The sequence below is a fragment of the Salmo salar genome, chromosome 18, assembly GCF_965601325.2.
Source record: "Salmo salar chromosome 18, fSalSal1, whole genome shotgun sequence".
NCBI classification, from domain to species: Eukaryota; Metazoa; Chordata; class Actinopteri; order Salmoniformes; family Salmonidae; genus Salmo; species Salmo salar.
In genome coordinates this window covers 2,418,895-2,433,761 of record NC_138308.1, presented here as the reverse complement: position 1 = coordinate 2,433,761, position 14,867 = coordinate 2,418,895, and the positions used below count along the sequence as shown (strand labels likewise).

The following is a 14,867-nucleotide window of genomic DNA, read 5'->3' as shown; positions in this document are numbered from 1 at the left end:
ACTTATAATTTTTGAAAGCACTGTTTTGATATTTTCTTTGTTGATAATTTGATAGGGGGTGAATTGTTCACCTGCCTCTGTTAGTCTAGTGTCTTCTGTATTGTTCTCTGTGGATTGTACTGTAAACAGTAGATTGTACTGTAAATACTGTAAACAAACATTTTTGATAATAAAAAAAAAAAAAAAAAAAAAAAAAAATCACGTTCGCTTAACACGCGAAAGGTCCTCGGTTCAAAACCGGGCGGAAACAGAGCTCTTTGACACATGCAGTAGGTCCTGTACTTTCAACAAAGAATTGTTATTTTCATATATTCTGTATTTTGGAAATTCGAATACGTGCCATGAATATCTGTAAAATTTTGTTTACTCCTCGCTGCGAAATGTAGCAGCAGTTTCTGTAGTGTAGTGGTTATCACGTTTGCTTCACACGCGAAAGATCCCTGGTTCGAAACCGGGCGGAAACAACGCTCATTGACATGTTCTGATTTACCGTAGTGGTAACAGAAAATTTCATGAATTCTTTATTTTGGAAATTCGAATACGTGCCCTGAATATCTGTAAAATTCGGTTTACTTCTTGCAGGAAAATCAAGCAGTAGTTTCTGTGGTCTAGTGGTTATCACGTTTGCTTCACACGCGAAAGGTCCCTGGTTCGAAACCGGGCGGAAACAAAACTCATTGACACATTCTGAAGTACCATAGTGGTAACAGAAAATTTCATGAATTCTTTATTTTGGAAATTCGAATACGTGCCATGAATATTTTTAAAATTCGGTTTACTTCTTGCAGGAAAATCAAGCAGAAGTTTCTGTAGTGTAGTGGTTATCACGTTCGCTTTACACGCGAAAGGTCCTCGGGCGGAAACAGTGCTCTTTGACACCTGCAGTAGGTACAGTACTTTTAAAAGAGAATAGTTATTTTCATAAATGCCTAAATTTGGAAATTTGAACACGTGCCATGAATATCTGTAAAATTCTGTTTACTTCTTGCAGGAAAATCAAGCAGCAGTTTCTGTAGTGTAGTGGTTATCGCGTTCGCTTTACACGCGAAAGGTCCTCGGTTCGAAACCGGGCGGAAACAGTGCTCTTTGACAAGTGCAGTAGGTACTCTACTATTAACAGAGAATAGTTTTTTTCATAAATGCCTAATTTTGGAAATTTGATCACGTGCCATGAATATCTGTAAAATTCGGTTTACTCCTTGCAGATAATTGTTGCAGAAGTTTCTGTAGTGTAGTGGTTATCAGGTTCGCTTAACACGCGAAAGGTCCTCGGTTCGAAACCGGGCGGAAACAGAGCTCTTTGACACGTGCAGTAGGTACTGTACTTTCAACAAAGAATTGTTATTTTCATGAATTCTGTATTTTGTAAATTCGAATACGTGCCATGAATATCTGTAAAATTCGGTTTACTCCTTGCAGGAAAATCAAGCAGCAGTTTCTGTAGTGTAGTGGCTATCGCGTTCGCTTTACACGCAAAAGGTCCTCGGTTCCAAACCCTGGCGGAAACAGTGCTCTTTGACACGTGCAGTAGGTACTCTACTATTAACAGAGAATAGTTATTTTCATAAATGCCTAATTTTGGAAATTTGAACACGTGCCATGAATATCTGTAAAATTCGGTTTACTCCTTGCAGATAATTGTTGCAGAAGTTTCTGTAGTGTAGTGGTTATCACGTTCGCTTAACACGCGAAAGGTCCTCGGTTCAAAACCGGGCGGAAACAGAGCTCTTTGACACATGCAGTAGGTCCTGTACTTTCAACAAAGAATTGTTATTTTCATATATTCTGTATTTTGGAAATTCGAATACGTGCCATGAATATCTGTAAAATTTTGTTTACTCCTCGCTGCGAAATGTAGCAGCAGTTTCTGTAGTGTAGTGGTTATCACGTTTGCTTCACACGCGAAAGATCCCTGGTTCGAAACCGGGCGGAAACAACGCTCATTGACATGTTCTGATTTACCGTAGTGGTAACAGAAAATTTCATGAATTCTTTATTTTGGAAATTCGAATACGTGCCCTGAATATCTGTAAAATTCGGTTTACTTCTTGCAGGAAAATCAAGAAGTAGTTTCTGTGGTCTAGTGGTTATCACGTTTGCTTCACACGCGAAAGGTCCCTGGTTCGAAACCGGGCGGAAACAAAACTCATTGACACATTCTGAAGTACCATAGTGGTAACAGAAAATTTCATGAATTCTTTATTTTGGAAATTCGAATACGTGCCATGAATATTTTTAAAATTCGGTTTACTTCTTGCAGGAAAATCAAGCAGAAGTTTCTGTAGTGTAGTGGTTATCACGTTCGCTTTACACGCGAAAGGTCCTCGGGCGGAAACAGTGCTCTTTGACACCTGCAGTAGGTACAGTACTTTTAAAAGAGAATAGTTATTTTCATAAATGCCTAAATTTGGAAATTTCAACACGTGCCATGAATATCTGAATAATTCGGTTTACTCCTTGCAGCTAAATGTAGCAGCAGTTTCTGTAGTGTAGTGGTTATCACGTTAGCTTTACACGTGAAAGGTCATCAGTTTGAAACCAGGAGGAAACACTGCTCTTTGACATGTGCAGTAGGTACTGTACTATTAACAGAGAATAGTTATTTTCATAAATGCCTACTTTTGGAAATTTGAACACGTGCCATGAATATCTGTAAAATTCTGTTTACTTCTTGCAGGAAAATCAAGCAGCAGTTTCTGTAGTGTAGTGGTTATCGCGTTCGCTTTACACGCGAAAGGTCCTCGGTTCGAAACCGGGCGGAAACAGTGCTCTTTGACAAGTGCAGTAGGTACTCTACTATTAACAGAGAATAGTTTTTTTCATAAATGCCTAATTTTGGAAATTTGATCACGTGCCATGAATATCTGTAAAATTCGGTTTACTCCTTGCAGATAATTGTTGCAGAAGTTTCTGTAGTGTAGTGGTTATCAGGTTCGCTTAACACGCGAAAGGTCCTCGGTTCGAAACCGGGCGGAAACAGAGCTCTTTGACACGTGCAGTAGGTACTGTACTTTCAACAAAGAATTGTTATTTTCATGAATTCTGTATTTTGTAAATTCGAATACGTGCCATGAATATCTGTAAAATTCGGTTTACTCCTCGCAGCTAAATGTAGCAGCAGTTTCTGTAGTGTAGTGGTTATCACGTTTGCTTCACACGCGAAAGGTCCCTGGTTCGAAACCGGGCGGAAACAACACTCATTGACACATTGTGATTTACCGTAGTGGTAACAGAAAATTTCATGAATTCTTTATTTTGGAAATTCGAATACGTGCCCTGAATATCTGTAAAATTCGGTTTACTTCTTGCAGGAAAATCAAGCAGAAGTTTCTGTAGTGTAGTGGTTATCACGTTCGCTTTACACGTGAAAGGTCCTCAGTTTGAAACCGGGAGGAAACAGTGCTCTTTGACATGTGCAGTAGGTACTGTACTATTAACAGAGAATAGTTATTTTCATAAATGCCTAATTTTGGAAATTTGAACACGTGCCATGAATATCTGTAAAATTCGGTTTACTCCTTGCAGATAATTGTTGAAGCAGTTTCTGTAGTGTAGCGGTTATCACGTTTGCTTAACACGCGAAAGGTCCTCGGTTTGAAACCGGGCGGAAACAGAGCTCTTTGACACGTGCAGTAGGTACTGTACTTTCAACAAAGAATTGTTATTTTCATGAATTCTGTATTTTGGAAATTCGAATACGTGCCATGAATATCTGTAAAATTCGATTTACTCCTCGCAGCTAATTGTAGCAGTAGTTTCTGTGGTCTAGTGGTTATCACGTTTGCTTCACACGCGAAAGGTCCCTGGTTCGAAACCGGGCGGAAACAACGCTCATTGACACATTCTGAAGTACCATAGTGGTAACAGAAAATTTCATGAATTCTTTATTTTGGAAATTCGAATACGTGCCATGAATATTTTTAAAATTCGGTTTACTCCTTGCAGATAATTGTTGCAGAAGTTTCTGTAGTGTAGTGGTTATCACGTTCGCTTAACACGCGAAAGGTCCTCGGTTCGAAACCGGGCGGAAACAGAGCTCTTTGACACGTGCAGTAGGTACTGTACTTTCAACAAAGAATTGTTATTTTATTGAATTCTGTTTTTTGGAAATTCGAATACGTGCCATGAATATCTGTAAAATTCGGTTTATTCCTCGCAGCTAAATGTAGCAGCAGTTTCTGTAGTGTAGTGGTTATCACGTTTGCTTCACACGCGAAAGGTCCCTGGTTCGAAACCGGGCGGAAACAACGCTCATTGACACATTCTGATTTACCGTAGTGGTAACAGAAAATTTCATGAATTCTTTATTTTGGAAATTCGAATACGTGCCATGAATATTTTTAAAATTCGGTTTACTCCTTGCAGAAAAATCAAGCAGCAGTTTCTGTAGTGTAGTGGTTATCACGTTAGCTTTACACGTGAAAGGTCCTCAGTTTGAAACTGGGAGGAAACAGTGCTCTTTGACACGTGCAGTAGGTACTGTACTATTAACAGAGAATAGTTATTTTCATAAATGCCTACTTTTGGAAATTTGAACACGTGCCATGAATATCTGTAAAATTCGGTTTACTTCTTGCAGGAAAATCAAGCAGCAGTTTCTGTAGTGTAGTTGTTATCGCGTTCGCTTTACACGCGAAAGGTCCTCGGTTCGAAACCGGGCGGAAACAGTGCTCTTTGACAAGTGCAGTAGGTACTGTACTTTCAACAAAGAATTGTTATTTTCATGAATTCTGTATTTTGGAAATTCGAATACGTGCCATGAATATTTTTAAAATTCGGTTTACTCCTTGCAGCTAATTGTAGCAGTAGTTTCTGTGGTCTAGTGGTTATCACGATTGCTTCACACGCGAAAGGTCCCTGGTTCGAAACCGGGCGGAAACAACACTCATTGACACATTCTGAAGTACCATAGTGGTAACAGAAAATTTCATGAATTCTTTATTTTGGAAATTCGAATACGTGCCATGAATATTTTTAAAATTCGGTTTACTCCTTGCAGAAAAATCAAGCAGCAGTTTCTGTAGTGTAGTGGTTATCACGTTCTCTTTACACGTGAAAGGTCCTCAGTTTGAAACTGGGAGGAAACAGTGCTCTTTGACACGTGCAGTAGGTACTGTACTATTAACAGAGAATAGTTATTTTCATAAATGCCTAATTTTGGAAATTTGAACACGTGCCATGAATATCTGTAAAATTCGGTTTACTCCTAGCAGATAATTGTTGAAGCAGTTTCTGTAGTGTAGCGGTTATCACGTTCGCTTAACACGCGAAAGGTCCTCGGTTCGAAACCGGGCGGAAACAGAGCTCTTTGACACGTGCAGTAGGTACTGTACTTTCAACAAAGAATTGTTATTTTCATGAATTCTGTATTTTGGAAATTCGAATACGTGCCATGAATATCTGTAAAATTCGGTTTACTCCTCGCAGCTAATTGTAGCAGTAGTTTCTGTGGTATAGTGGTTATCACTTTTGCTTCACACGCGAAAGGTCCCTGGTTCGAAACCGGGCGGAAACAACGCTCATTGACACATTCTGAAGTACCATAGTGGTAACAAAAAATTTCATGAATTCTTTATTTTGGAAATTCGAATACGTGCCCTGAATATCTGTAAAATTCGGTTTACTTCTTGCAGGAAAATCAAGCAGCAGTTTCTAGAGTGTAGTGGATATCACGTTCGCTTTACACGCGAAAGGTCCTTGGTTCGAAACCGGGCTGAAACAGTGCTCTTAAACACGTGCAGTAGGTACAGTACTTTTAAAAGAGAATAGTTATTTTCATAAATTCCTAAATTTGGAAATTTCAACACGTGCCATGAATATCTGTAAAATTCGGTTTACTCCTTGAAGATAATTGTTGAAGCAGTTTCTGTAGTGTAGCGGTTATCACGTTCGCTTTACACGCCCCTTTTTGGAGTTTCAGGAAGTGGAAGAGAAGCAGGTGTCTGAGTGCTTGAGAGAGAATATCGTTTTTTTTTGGAGGTCTAGTTGACTTATAAGTTTGAAAGTTTGTGAGTGACTGTAGTGAAGTTTCTGTGAAACGTTTTTGCTATTGTCCCCCATCAGCGTGAGCTGTTTGGGGGATATTGCTTAAAATAACCGGACGGACAACATGGCTTCGACATCAAGAATACAAACGACGACGAGAAAGGACAACAGTGAAATCAGAATGTTAAACGAAGAACTGAAAAAAAGAACATATGAGAAGGAACTGACGGTGAACGTGGAAATAAGTGGAGAAGGGAAAATAACAACGATGGAATTGCTGAGAGGAATAAAGGAAGTTTGCGGAACAATACTGGGATGTCGAATGAAAGACGGGAATAAGTATGAAGTAACAATGTCTCATGTAAATGGAAAAGAAAGACTAATAGACGGGCTAAAGATAAAGAACTGTCAAATCATGGCTAAAGAACTAGGGAACGATGAGCTGGTGGTGTCCTTTTTGAACTTGCCCGCATACATTACGGATGAGGAGATAGAAGAGAAACTAAAAGGCTGGAAGGTGAAGGCGACCACGCCAATCAAGAGGAGGATGTGGCCAGGAACGGACATTGTAGATGGGACAAGATTTTGCAAGGTAAAGTTTACAGACAATGTGCAATCCTTGCCATATTCTACAAAATTTAACACTGTCGAGGGATTTGAATATTTTCGTGTAATCCACGACAATCAAGTGAAGGTATGTAGATTATGTATTCAGCCGGGGCACATACTTAAGGAATGTCCGGAATTCACATGCCACAAATGTAGTGAACAAGGGCATTATGCCAGAGAATGTCGGAACATAGGAAATGTGTGCAAAATGTGTGACAGACCTAAAGTTAGATGTAGCTGTAATAAGGGAGAAAATCACTTACTTTTGCAAACAATGGACCTCACGTCTGAGGAAGAGGGGAGTGTGCCTATGGAGAGGGAGGATGAGAGTGACATGGAGAGTGTGACTCCAGAGACAGTGGCAGATAAGCTTGAAGAGCCTGTAATGTCTCCTGGCAAAGCACGAGACGCCGTTTTAGTCTCTGCTGCTGACAAGGTGGAACAGCAGCACATGATGGGTGAAAGACATACACAGGTAGAGATGGTGCAAGGTGCTTCTCAGGTGCCTGAGCCAGCTTTAAGCCTGTGTAAAAATTACACCAAAGAGTGGGCTGGGTCCACTGAAGTCACGGGCACTGTTAAAGCGCACTTTTCAAAAGGCTTCCCCGCCGCTCCCCCCCAAAAATCCAAATAAAGAGACGGATGATGAAATAGATAGTGAGGATCTTCAGTTGTTTGTAAAAAATAAGAGGTCATTGTCGAAAACCAGGGAGATGATGGGTTTTGGAAAAAAGAAAAAGTAGGATTTTTAAGGACTTGTTTGGCTCTGATTATACTTCTGCACACATTCATAATGATTACAGTCGCATCCCTAAATGGTAACAGTTTGAGAAACATGAGCAAATTTGAGCAGGTATTAGTGTCTGTTAAGGCAGACATGTTGTGTTTTCAAGAGACCAATTGGACAGACTCCAAAATGCAGGAGATTAAGAGTAAATGGTCAGATTTAATTTTTTGTAGTCATGGAGGGGATAAAACATGTGGTGTGGCTATTTTGATAAAAAATGATGTGGTGCAAAATGTAAAAGAAATATATGCTGACAATGATGGCAGACTTATTGTAATTGAATTTGAAGTTCAAAATGTAGTTTTTCGTTTAATTAATGTTTATGCTTCAAACATTGAATCTGAAAGGAGAGAAATGTTTCACAAATTAAAAACACTGTGCTCAGAAAACTGTATACTGATAGGAGATTTTAATGTGAGGTGTAGTAGAATGGATGCCTCTAGTTGTGCTAAATTCAGATATGACTCTTCTAGAAATGCATTATGGAAACTTATGAATGAGGAGAATCTAGTCGATATATGGAGGGCTGAAAATCCAAACAGAAGAGTATTCTCTAGAAGGCAGGTGGTTCTAAAGGAATTAAAACAAAGCAGAATTGATTTATGTCTAGCAAAACAAGAATTGGTGCAGAATGTTAAGAAGGTGTCATATACCTTTACAGCATATAGTGATCATGCAGTAATGTCATTTCAAATGGGTTTTGGTGTGGAGAGGAGAGGGGGAGGTGTCTGGTGTTTAAATGCCAGTCTGTTAAAGGAGGAAGGATATAGAAATGAAATTGTTGAATGTATTAATGATGAAATGTCTAATGTACTGTTAAAAGAGAATGTGTGTTTATGGTGGGAGGAAGTGAAAGTAAAAGTAAAAAATAGGAGTATTAGGTACGCAAAAAATCATAACCGTTTAGATAAGCAGAAAGAAATAATGCTTAGGAATAGGATGTTGCATGAACTTGAAAAGGCTGATACGGATCCAGACTATGATGTTGTGAATTATTTGAAAATCCATGCAGAGCTGGGTCGTTATGAAAAAAATAAATGTTTGGGTGCTATTGTTAGGAGCAGGGCACAGTACGCTTTGGAGGGAGAGAAATGTACATCCTTTTTTTTGGGTCTGGAAAAAAGAAAACAAACTAAGAGTTACATTGTAGAGTTGGAAGATGAAAGAGGTGTAAAGGTAAACGATTTTGTTGGGATCTTAGAGACAGTTGAAACCTTTTACAGAAATCTTTACAAAAAGAATGATGTAGATAAAGTGTGTGTTGTAAAAGTGTTGGATACAATTAGTGCCAAAGTATCGCAGGCAGATAGAATGATGTGTGATGAAGAGATTTCGATTATGGAAATCAAGGAAGCAATTGTTAGCACGCAAGGTAATAAAAGTCCGGGTTTGGATGGTTTAACAAATGAGTTCTATAAAGTCTTTGTAGATATTTTGGCACCCATTTTAGTGAGGGTGTTTCATTATATGGAAGAGAATAAGGAAATCCCTGAGTCTATGTCAACTGGAATGTTAACGATCTTATTCAAAAATAGGGGCAGTAGATTAAAGTTAGAAAATTATAGGCCTATTAGCCTTCTAAATTCGGATTATAAGATACTGACTAAAGTGTTAGCGAATAGGATGAAAAAGGTGATTGGGAGTATTATTGAATCAACACAAGCCTACGGCATACCTGGAAGAGATATTGCAGATGTCATTTGTACAATTAGGGATGTTGTTAATCAAATGAAAAATGAAGGTGGTATAGTTTTAAGTTTGGACTTTAACAAAGCTTTCGATAGAGTGGAGCACAGCTTTTTATTACAGACTTTGGAGAGGTTTGGGTTTGGGCCAAAGTTTGTATCTTGGATCAACCTGTTGTATAGTGGGGCTAAAAGTTGTGTTAAATGTAACGGAGTGTTAACAGATACTTTCCCTGTGGAGAGGTCAGTAAGGCAGGGCTGTCCTTTGTCAGCTCTGCTGTACAGTGTTTCTACAGAACCGTTAGCTACATTGATAAATAGTAATAAAGAAGTAAGGGGTGTTGGAATCCCAGGTGGTGGTGTCAGTGTTGTACATCAGTACGCTGATGACACTACTTGTACTGTGAAGGATATAGAAAGTATTGGAAGCATTATGGGGATCATAGATATATATGGCAAGGCATCGGGTGCTAAAGTTAATATAGAGAAGACTGAAATAATGTTTGTTGGGGATATCAATGTAAACGGGTGTGAGATTCCATTCAAGAGCGCAAAGGATTTTATTAAAGTGCTGGGAGTAAACATTGGTGTAAAGGAGAAAGAGGCAAAAGATATAACTTGGACTGGGATACTTAATAAAGTCAAGCTAACGTTGAATTTCTGGAAAAATAGAAAACTAAAGTTACAAGGGAAAGTAATTGTTGCAAATGCTTTGGTATTATCCAAATTTGTGTATGTTTTGGGAGTCCTGGACATGCCGGAGTGGGTCCTAAATGAATTGAATAATGTGGTGTCAAATTTTATTTGGGATGGTAAAGGAGTGAGAATATCTCAGAAAACATTGATTGCTGACTATGTGGATGGAGGTTTAAAACTTGTAGATTTAGATGTCAAAAGAAAAGCTATTAGGATAAAAACAGTAAAGAAATATTTGTATGACAGTGAAGATTATGGCTGGAAACACTTCTTTAGAGTCTACTTAGAGGAGAGTGGTGGTTGTGAGGATAATGGTTTATTGATGGGGCTTAAAAGGGCAATGTTTGAAAAGGTACCAGATTTTTATAAAGAGGTGCTAAATGCATGGGCAGAGTTGTTGCCTAATGTATATTATGAATGTGGACATATTGACCTGATTATGAATCAACCTATATTTCTGAATGAGAAAATCAAGAACAAAGAAAAAGTTTTGTATAATAAAGTATTTATGAGTGCAGGTCTACGGCAAATAAAAGATTATACTTATGAGGTAATTCCAGGGTTTTTACCTGGGGAAGCTATTTTTGACATAATCAATGAATGGGATGAAGAGGTGGGAAGGGGAACAGTGAATAATATGTATGACAAGATAAAGAATAGTATACCAAGAGCATGGGTTGATTTAATAAATAGTGAAGTTGAAAGAGAAGATTTATTTGTATTTCCTAATTTGTTCATTGGTAGCAGTAAGAAGAAAGTACATTTATCTAGTATACCAGTGAAAAGATTGTATAGAATAATGGTAGGAAAAGTGTGTAGAAGGCCGGCTGCTGAGAAATTTTGGAAAGTAGTTTTTCCGGAATTGGATGAAAAAAAGATATGGGGAAATTTAAATGTAAAATATAATAGTAAGGAGTGTGAAAATAATGATTTCAAACTAAGACATAATAGAATATTTACAAAGGTGGTGCTAAAGAAAATTAATTGTGAGATAGAAAGGGAATGCGACGTATGTGGACGTTTCCCGGAAACTCTTATGCATTTGTTTATAGAATGTGAGGATTTAAAATATTTTTTTTGTAAAGTTAAGGAAATGTTATGTTGAAACTGGGGGGGAGATTTCGTGAAAAAGTATGCGTGGGAGGAACTTTTGTTATTTGGAGTGTCTGGTAAATGTGAGGGTGCTAATGTGTGTTTGTTGAATATGGTTTTGAGTTTTGTGAGGTATGCTATTTTTTGTAGGAGGAATTATGTTTCTTTTGACAGAAAGAGGGTTCAGGTGTGGAGTATCTTTATAGCACTGTTCAGTAAACACATAGATATGTTGTTTAATTATGGGATGGAACATTTTGATGAGTCTTTTGTTGAAGGGAGTGGGTTAATTTCACGAGAGGAGAGTGGAGGTATCACTTATAATTTTTGAAAGCACTGTTTTGATATTTTCTTTGTTGATAATTTGATAGGGGGTGAATTGTTCACCTGCCTCTGTTAGTCTAGTGTCTTCTGTATTGTTCTCTGTGGATTGTACTGTAAACAGTAGATTGTACTGTAAATATTGTAAACAAACATTTTTGATAATAAAAAAAAAAAAAAAAAAAAAAAAAAAAATCACGTTCGCTTTACACGCGAAAGGTCCTTGGTTCGAAACCGTGCGGAAACAGTGCTCTTTGACACCTGCAGTAGGTACAGTACTTTTAAAAGAGAATAGTTATTTTCATAAATGCCTAAATTTGGAAATTTCAACACGTGCCATGAATATCTGTAAAATTCGGTTTACTCCTTGCAGCTAAATGTAGCAGCAGTTTCTGTAGTGTAGTGGTTATCACGTTCGCTTTACACGTGAAAGGTCCTCAGTTTGAAACCGGGAGGAAACAGTGCTCTTTGACATGTGCAGTAGGTACTGTACTATTAACAGAGAATAGTTATTTTCATAAATGCCTAATTTTGGAAATTTGAACACGTGCCATGAATATCTGTAAAATTCCGTTTACTCCTTGCAGATAATTGTTGAAGCAGTTTCTGTAGTGTAGCGGTTATCACGTTTGCTTAACACGCGAAAGGTCCTCGGTTTGAAACCGGGCGGAAACAGAGCTCTTTGACACGTGCAGTAGGTACTGTACTTTCAACAAAGAATTGTTATTTTCATGAATTCTGTATTTTGGAAATTCGAATACGTGCCATGAATATCTGTAAAATTCGATTTACTCCTCGCAGCTAATTGTAGCAGTAGTTTCTGTTGTCTAGTGGTTATCACGTTTGCTTCACACGCGAAAGGTCCCTGGTTCGAAACCGGGCGGAAACAATGCTCATTGACACATTCTGAAGTACCATAGTGGTAACAGAAAATTTCATGAAATCTTTATTTTGGAAATTCGAATACGTGCCATGAATATCTGTAAAATTCGATTTACTCCTCGCAGATAATTGTTGCAGAAGTTTCTGTAGTGTAGTGGTTATCACGTTCGCTTAACACGCGAAAGGTCCTCGGTTTGAAACCGGGTGGAAACAGAGCTCTTTGACACGTGCAGTAGGTACTGTACTTTCAACAAAGAATTGTTATTTTCATGAATTCTGTATTTTGGAAATTCGAATAAGTGCCATGAATATCTGTAAAATTCGGTTTACTCCTCGCAGCTAAATGTAGCAGCAGTTTCTGTAGTGTAGTGGTTATCAAGTTTGTTCACACGAGAAAGGTCCCTGGTTCGAAACCTGGCGGAAACAATGCTCATCGACACATTCAAGAAGTACCATAGTGTTAACAAAGAATTTCATTATTCTCTTATTTTGGAAATTCGAATACGTGCCATGAATATTTTTAAAATTCGGTTTACTCCTTGCGGCTAATTGTAGCAGTAGTTTCTGTGGTGTAGTGGTTATCACTTCCGCTTCATACGCGAAAGGTCCCTGGTTCGAAACTGGGCGGAAACAACGCTCATTGACACATTCTGTAGTACCATAGTGGTAACAGAAAATTTCATGAATACTTTATTTTGGAAATTCGAATACGTGCCATGAATATTTTTAAAATTCGGTTTACTCCTTGCAGAAAAATCAAGCAGCAGTTTCTGTAGTGTAGTGGTTATCACGTTAGCTTTACACGTGAAAGGTCCTCAGTTTGAAACTGGGAGGAAACAGTGCTCTTTGACACGTGCAGTAGGTACTGTACTATTAACAGAGAATAGTTATTTTCATAAATGCCTACTTTCGGAAATTTGAACACGTGCCATGAATATCTGTAAAATTCGGTTTACTTCTTGCAGGAAAATCAAGCAGCAGTTTCTGTAGTGTAGTGGTTATCGCGTTCGCTTTACACGTGAAAGGTCCTCGGTTCGAATCCGGGCGGAAACAGTGCTCTTTGACAAGTGCAGTAGGTACTGTACATTCAACAAAGAATTGTTATTTTCATGAATTCTGTATTTTGGAAATTTGAACACGTGCCATGAATATCTGTAAAATTCGGTTTACTCCTAGCAGATAATTGTTGAAGCAGTTTCTGTAGTGTAGCGGTTATCACGTTCGCTTAACACGCGAAAGGTCCTCGGTTCGAAACCGGGCGGAAACAGAGCTCTTTGACACGTGCAGTAGGTACTGTACTTTCAACAAAGAATTGTTATTTTCATGAATTCTGTATTTTGGAAATTCGAATACGTGCCATGAATATCTGTAAAATTCGGTTTACTCCTCGCAGCTAATTGTAGCAGTAGTTTCTGTGGTATAGTGGTTATCACTTTTGCTTCACACGCGAAAGGTCCCTGGTTCGAAACCGGGCGGAAACAACGCTCATTGACACATTCTGAAGTACCATAGTGGTAACAAAAAATTTCATGAATTCTTTATTTTGGAAATTCGAATACGTGCCCTGAATATCTGTAAAATTCGGTTTACTTCTTGCAGGAAAATCAAGCAGCAGTTTCTATAGTGTAGTGGATATCACGTTCGCTTTACACGCGAAAGGTCCTTGGTTCGAAACCGGGCTGAAACAGTGCTCTTAAACACGTGCAGTAGGTACAGTACTTTTAAAAGAGAATAGTTATTTTCATAAATTCCTAAATTTGGAAATTTCAACACGTGCCATGAATATCTGTAAAATTCGGTTTACTCCTTGAAGATAATTGTTGAAGCAGTTTCTGTAGTGTAGCGGTTATCACGTTCGCTTTACACGCCCCTTTTTGGAGTTTCAGGAAGTGGAAGAGAAGCAGGTGTCTGAGTGCTTGAGAGAGAATATCGTTTTTTTTTGGAGGTCTAGTTGACTTATAAGTTTGAAAGTTTGTGAGTGACTGTAGTGAAGTTTCTGTGAAACGTTTTTGCTATTGTCCCCCATCAGTGTGAGCTGTTTGGGGGATATTGCTTAAAATAACCGGACGGACAACATGGCTTCGACATCAAGAATACAAACGACGACGAGAAAGGACAACAGTGAAATCAGAATGTTAAACGAAGAACTGAAAAAAAGAACATATGAGAAGGAACTGACGGTGAACGTGGAAATAAGTGGAGAAGGGAAAATAACAACGATGGAATTGCTGAGAGGAATAAAGGAAGTTTGCGGAACAATACTGGGATGTCGAATGAAAGACGGGAATAAGTACGAAGTAACAATGTCTCATGTAAATGGAAAAGAAAGACTAATAGACGGGCTAAAGATAAAGAACTGTCAAATCATGGCTAAAGAACTAGGGAACGATGAGCTGGTGGTGTCCTTTTTGAACTTGCCCGCATACATTACGGATGAGGAGATAGAAGAGAAACTAAAAGGCTGGAAGGTGAAGGCGACCACGCCAATCAAGAGGAGGATGTGGCCAGGAACGGACATTGTAGATGGGACAAGATTTTGCAAGGTAAAGTTTACAGACAATGTGCAATCCTTGCCATATTCTACTAAATTTAACACTGTCGAGGGATTTGAATATTTTCGTGTAATCCACGACAATCAAGTGAAGGTATGTAGATTATGTATTCAGCCGGGGCACATACTTAAGGAATGTCCGGAATTCACATGCCACAAATGTAGTGAACAAGGGCATTATGCCAGAGAATGTCGGAACATAGGAAATGTGTGCAAAATGTGTGACAGACCTAAAGTTAGATGTAGCTGTAATAAGGGA

At 38.5% G+C, this 14,867-nt stretch overlaps 13 non-coding genes across 13 annotated transcripts; all 13 read left to right on the top strand.

Annotated features, from left to right (window-relative positions):
• Positions 1 to 391: 391 nt before the first annotated feature.
• trnav-cac (transfer RNA valine (anticodon CAC)) lies at positions 392 to 464 on the top strand. The gene has a single exon. It is a non-coding gene; the product is annotated as a tRNA-Val (tRNA).
• A 542-nt stretch (positions 465 to 1,006) lies between these two features.
• trnav-uac (transfer RNA valine (anticodon UAC)) lies at positions 1,007 to 1,079 on the top strand. The gene has a single exon. It is a non-coding gene; the product is annotated as a tRNA-Val (tRNA).
• A 570-nt stretch (positions 1,080 to 1,649) lies between these two features.
• trnav-aac (transfer RNA valine (anticodon AAC)) lies at positions 1,650 to 1,722 on the top strand. Its single transcript has one exon. It is a non-coding gene; the product is annotated as a tRNA-Val (tRNA).
• A 141-nt stretch (positions 1,723 to 1,863) lies between these two features.
• trnav-cac (transfer RNA valine (anticodon CAC)) lies at positions 1,864 to 1,936 on the top strand. Its single transcript has one exon. It is a non-coding gene; the product is annotated as a tRNA-Val (tRNA).
• A 756-nt stretch (positions 1,937 to 2,692) lies between these two features.
• Positions 2,693 to 2,765, top strand: trnav-uac (transfer RNA valine (anticodon UAC)). The gene has a single exon. It is a non-coding gene; the product is annotated as a tRNA-Val (tRNA).
• A 355-nt stretch (positions 2,766 to 3,120) lies between these two features.
• On the top strand, positions 3,121 to 3,193 carry trnav-cac (transfer RNA valine (anticodon CAC)). Its single transcript has one exon. It is a non-coding gene; the product is annotated as a tRNA-Val (tRNA).
• A 767-nt stretch (positions 3,194 to 3,960) lies between these two features.
• Positions 3,961 to 4,033, top strand: trnav-aac (transfer RNA valine (anticodon AAC)). Its single transcript has one exon. It is a non-coding gene; the product is annotated as a tRNA-Val (tRNA).
• Positions 4,034 to 4,174: 141 nt separating this feature from the next.
• trnav-cac (transfer RNA valine (anticodon CAC)) lies at positions 4,175 to 4,247 on the top strand. Its single transcript has one exon. It is a non-coding gene; the product is annotated as a tRNA-Val (tRNA).
• A 347-nt stretch (positions 4,248 to 4,594) lies between these two features.
• trnav-uac (transfer RNA valine (anticodon UAC)) lies at positions 4,595 to 4,667 on the top strand. Its single transcript has one exon. It is a non-coding gene; the product is annotated as a tRNA-Val (tRNA).
• Positions 4,668 to 5,228: 561 nt separating this feature from the next.
• trnav-aac (transfer RNA valine (anticodon AAC)) lies at positions 5,229 to 5,301 on the top strand. The gene has a single exon. It is a non-coding gene; the product is annotated as a tRNA-Val (tRNA).
• A 7,736-nt stretch (positions 5,302 to 13,037) lies between these two features.
• On the top strand, positions 13,038 to 13,110 carry trnav-uac (transfer RNA valine (anticodon UAC)). Its single transcript has one exon. It is a non-coding gene; the product is annotated as a tRNA-Val (tRNA).
• Positions 13,111 to 13,251: 141 nt separating this feature from the next.
• On the top strand, positions 13,252 to 13,324 carry trnav-aac (transfer RNA valine (anticodon AAC)). Its single transcript has one exon. It is a non-coding gene; the product is annotated as a tRNA-Val (tRNA).
• A 347-nt stretch (positions 13,325 to 13,671) lies between these two features.
• trnav-uac (transfer RNA valine (anticodon UAC)) lies at positions 13,672 to 13,744 on the top strand. The gene has a single exon. It is a non-coding gene; the product is annotated as a tRNA-Val (tRNA).
• Positions 13,745 to 14,867: the final 1,123 nt, after the last annotated feature.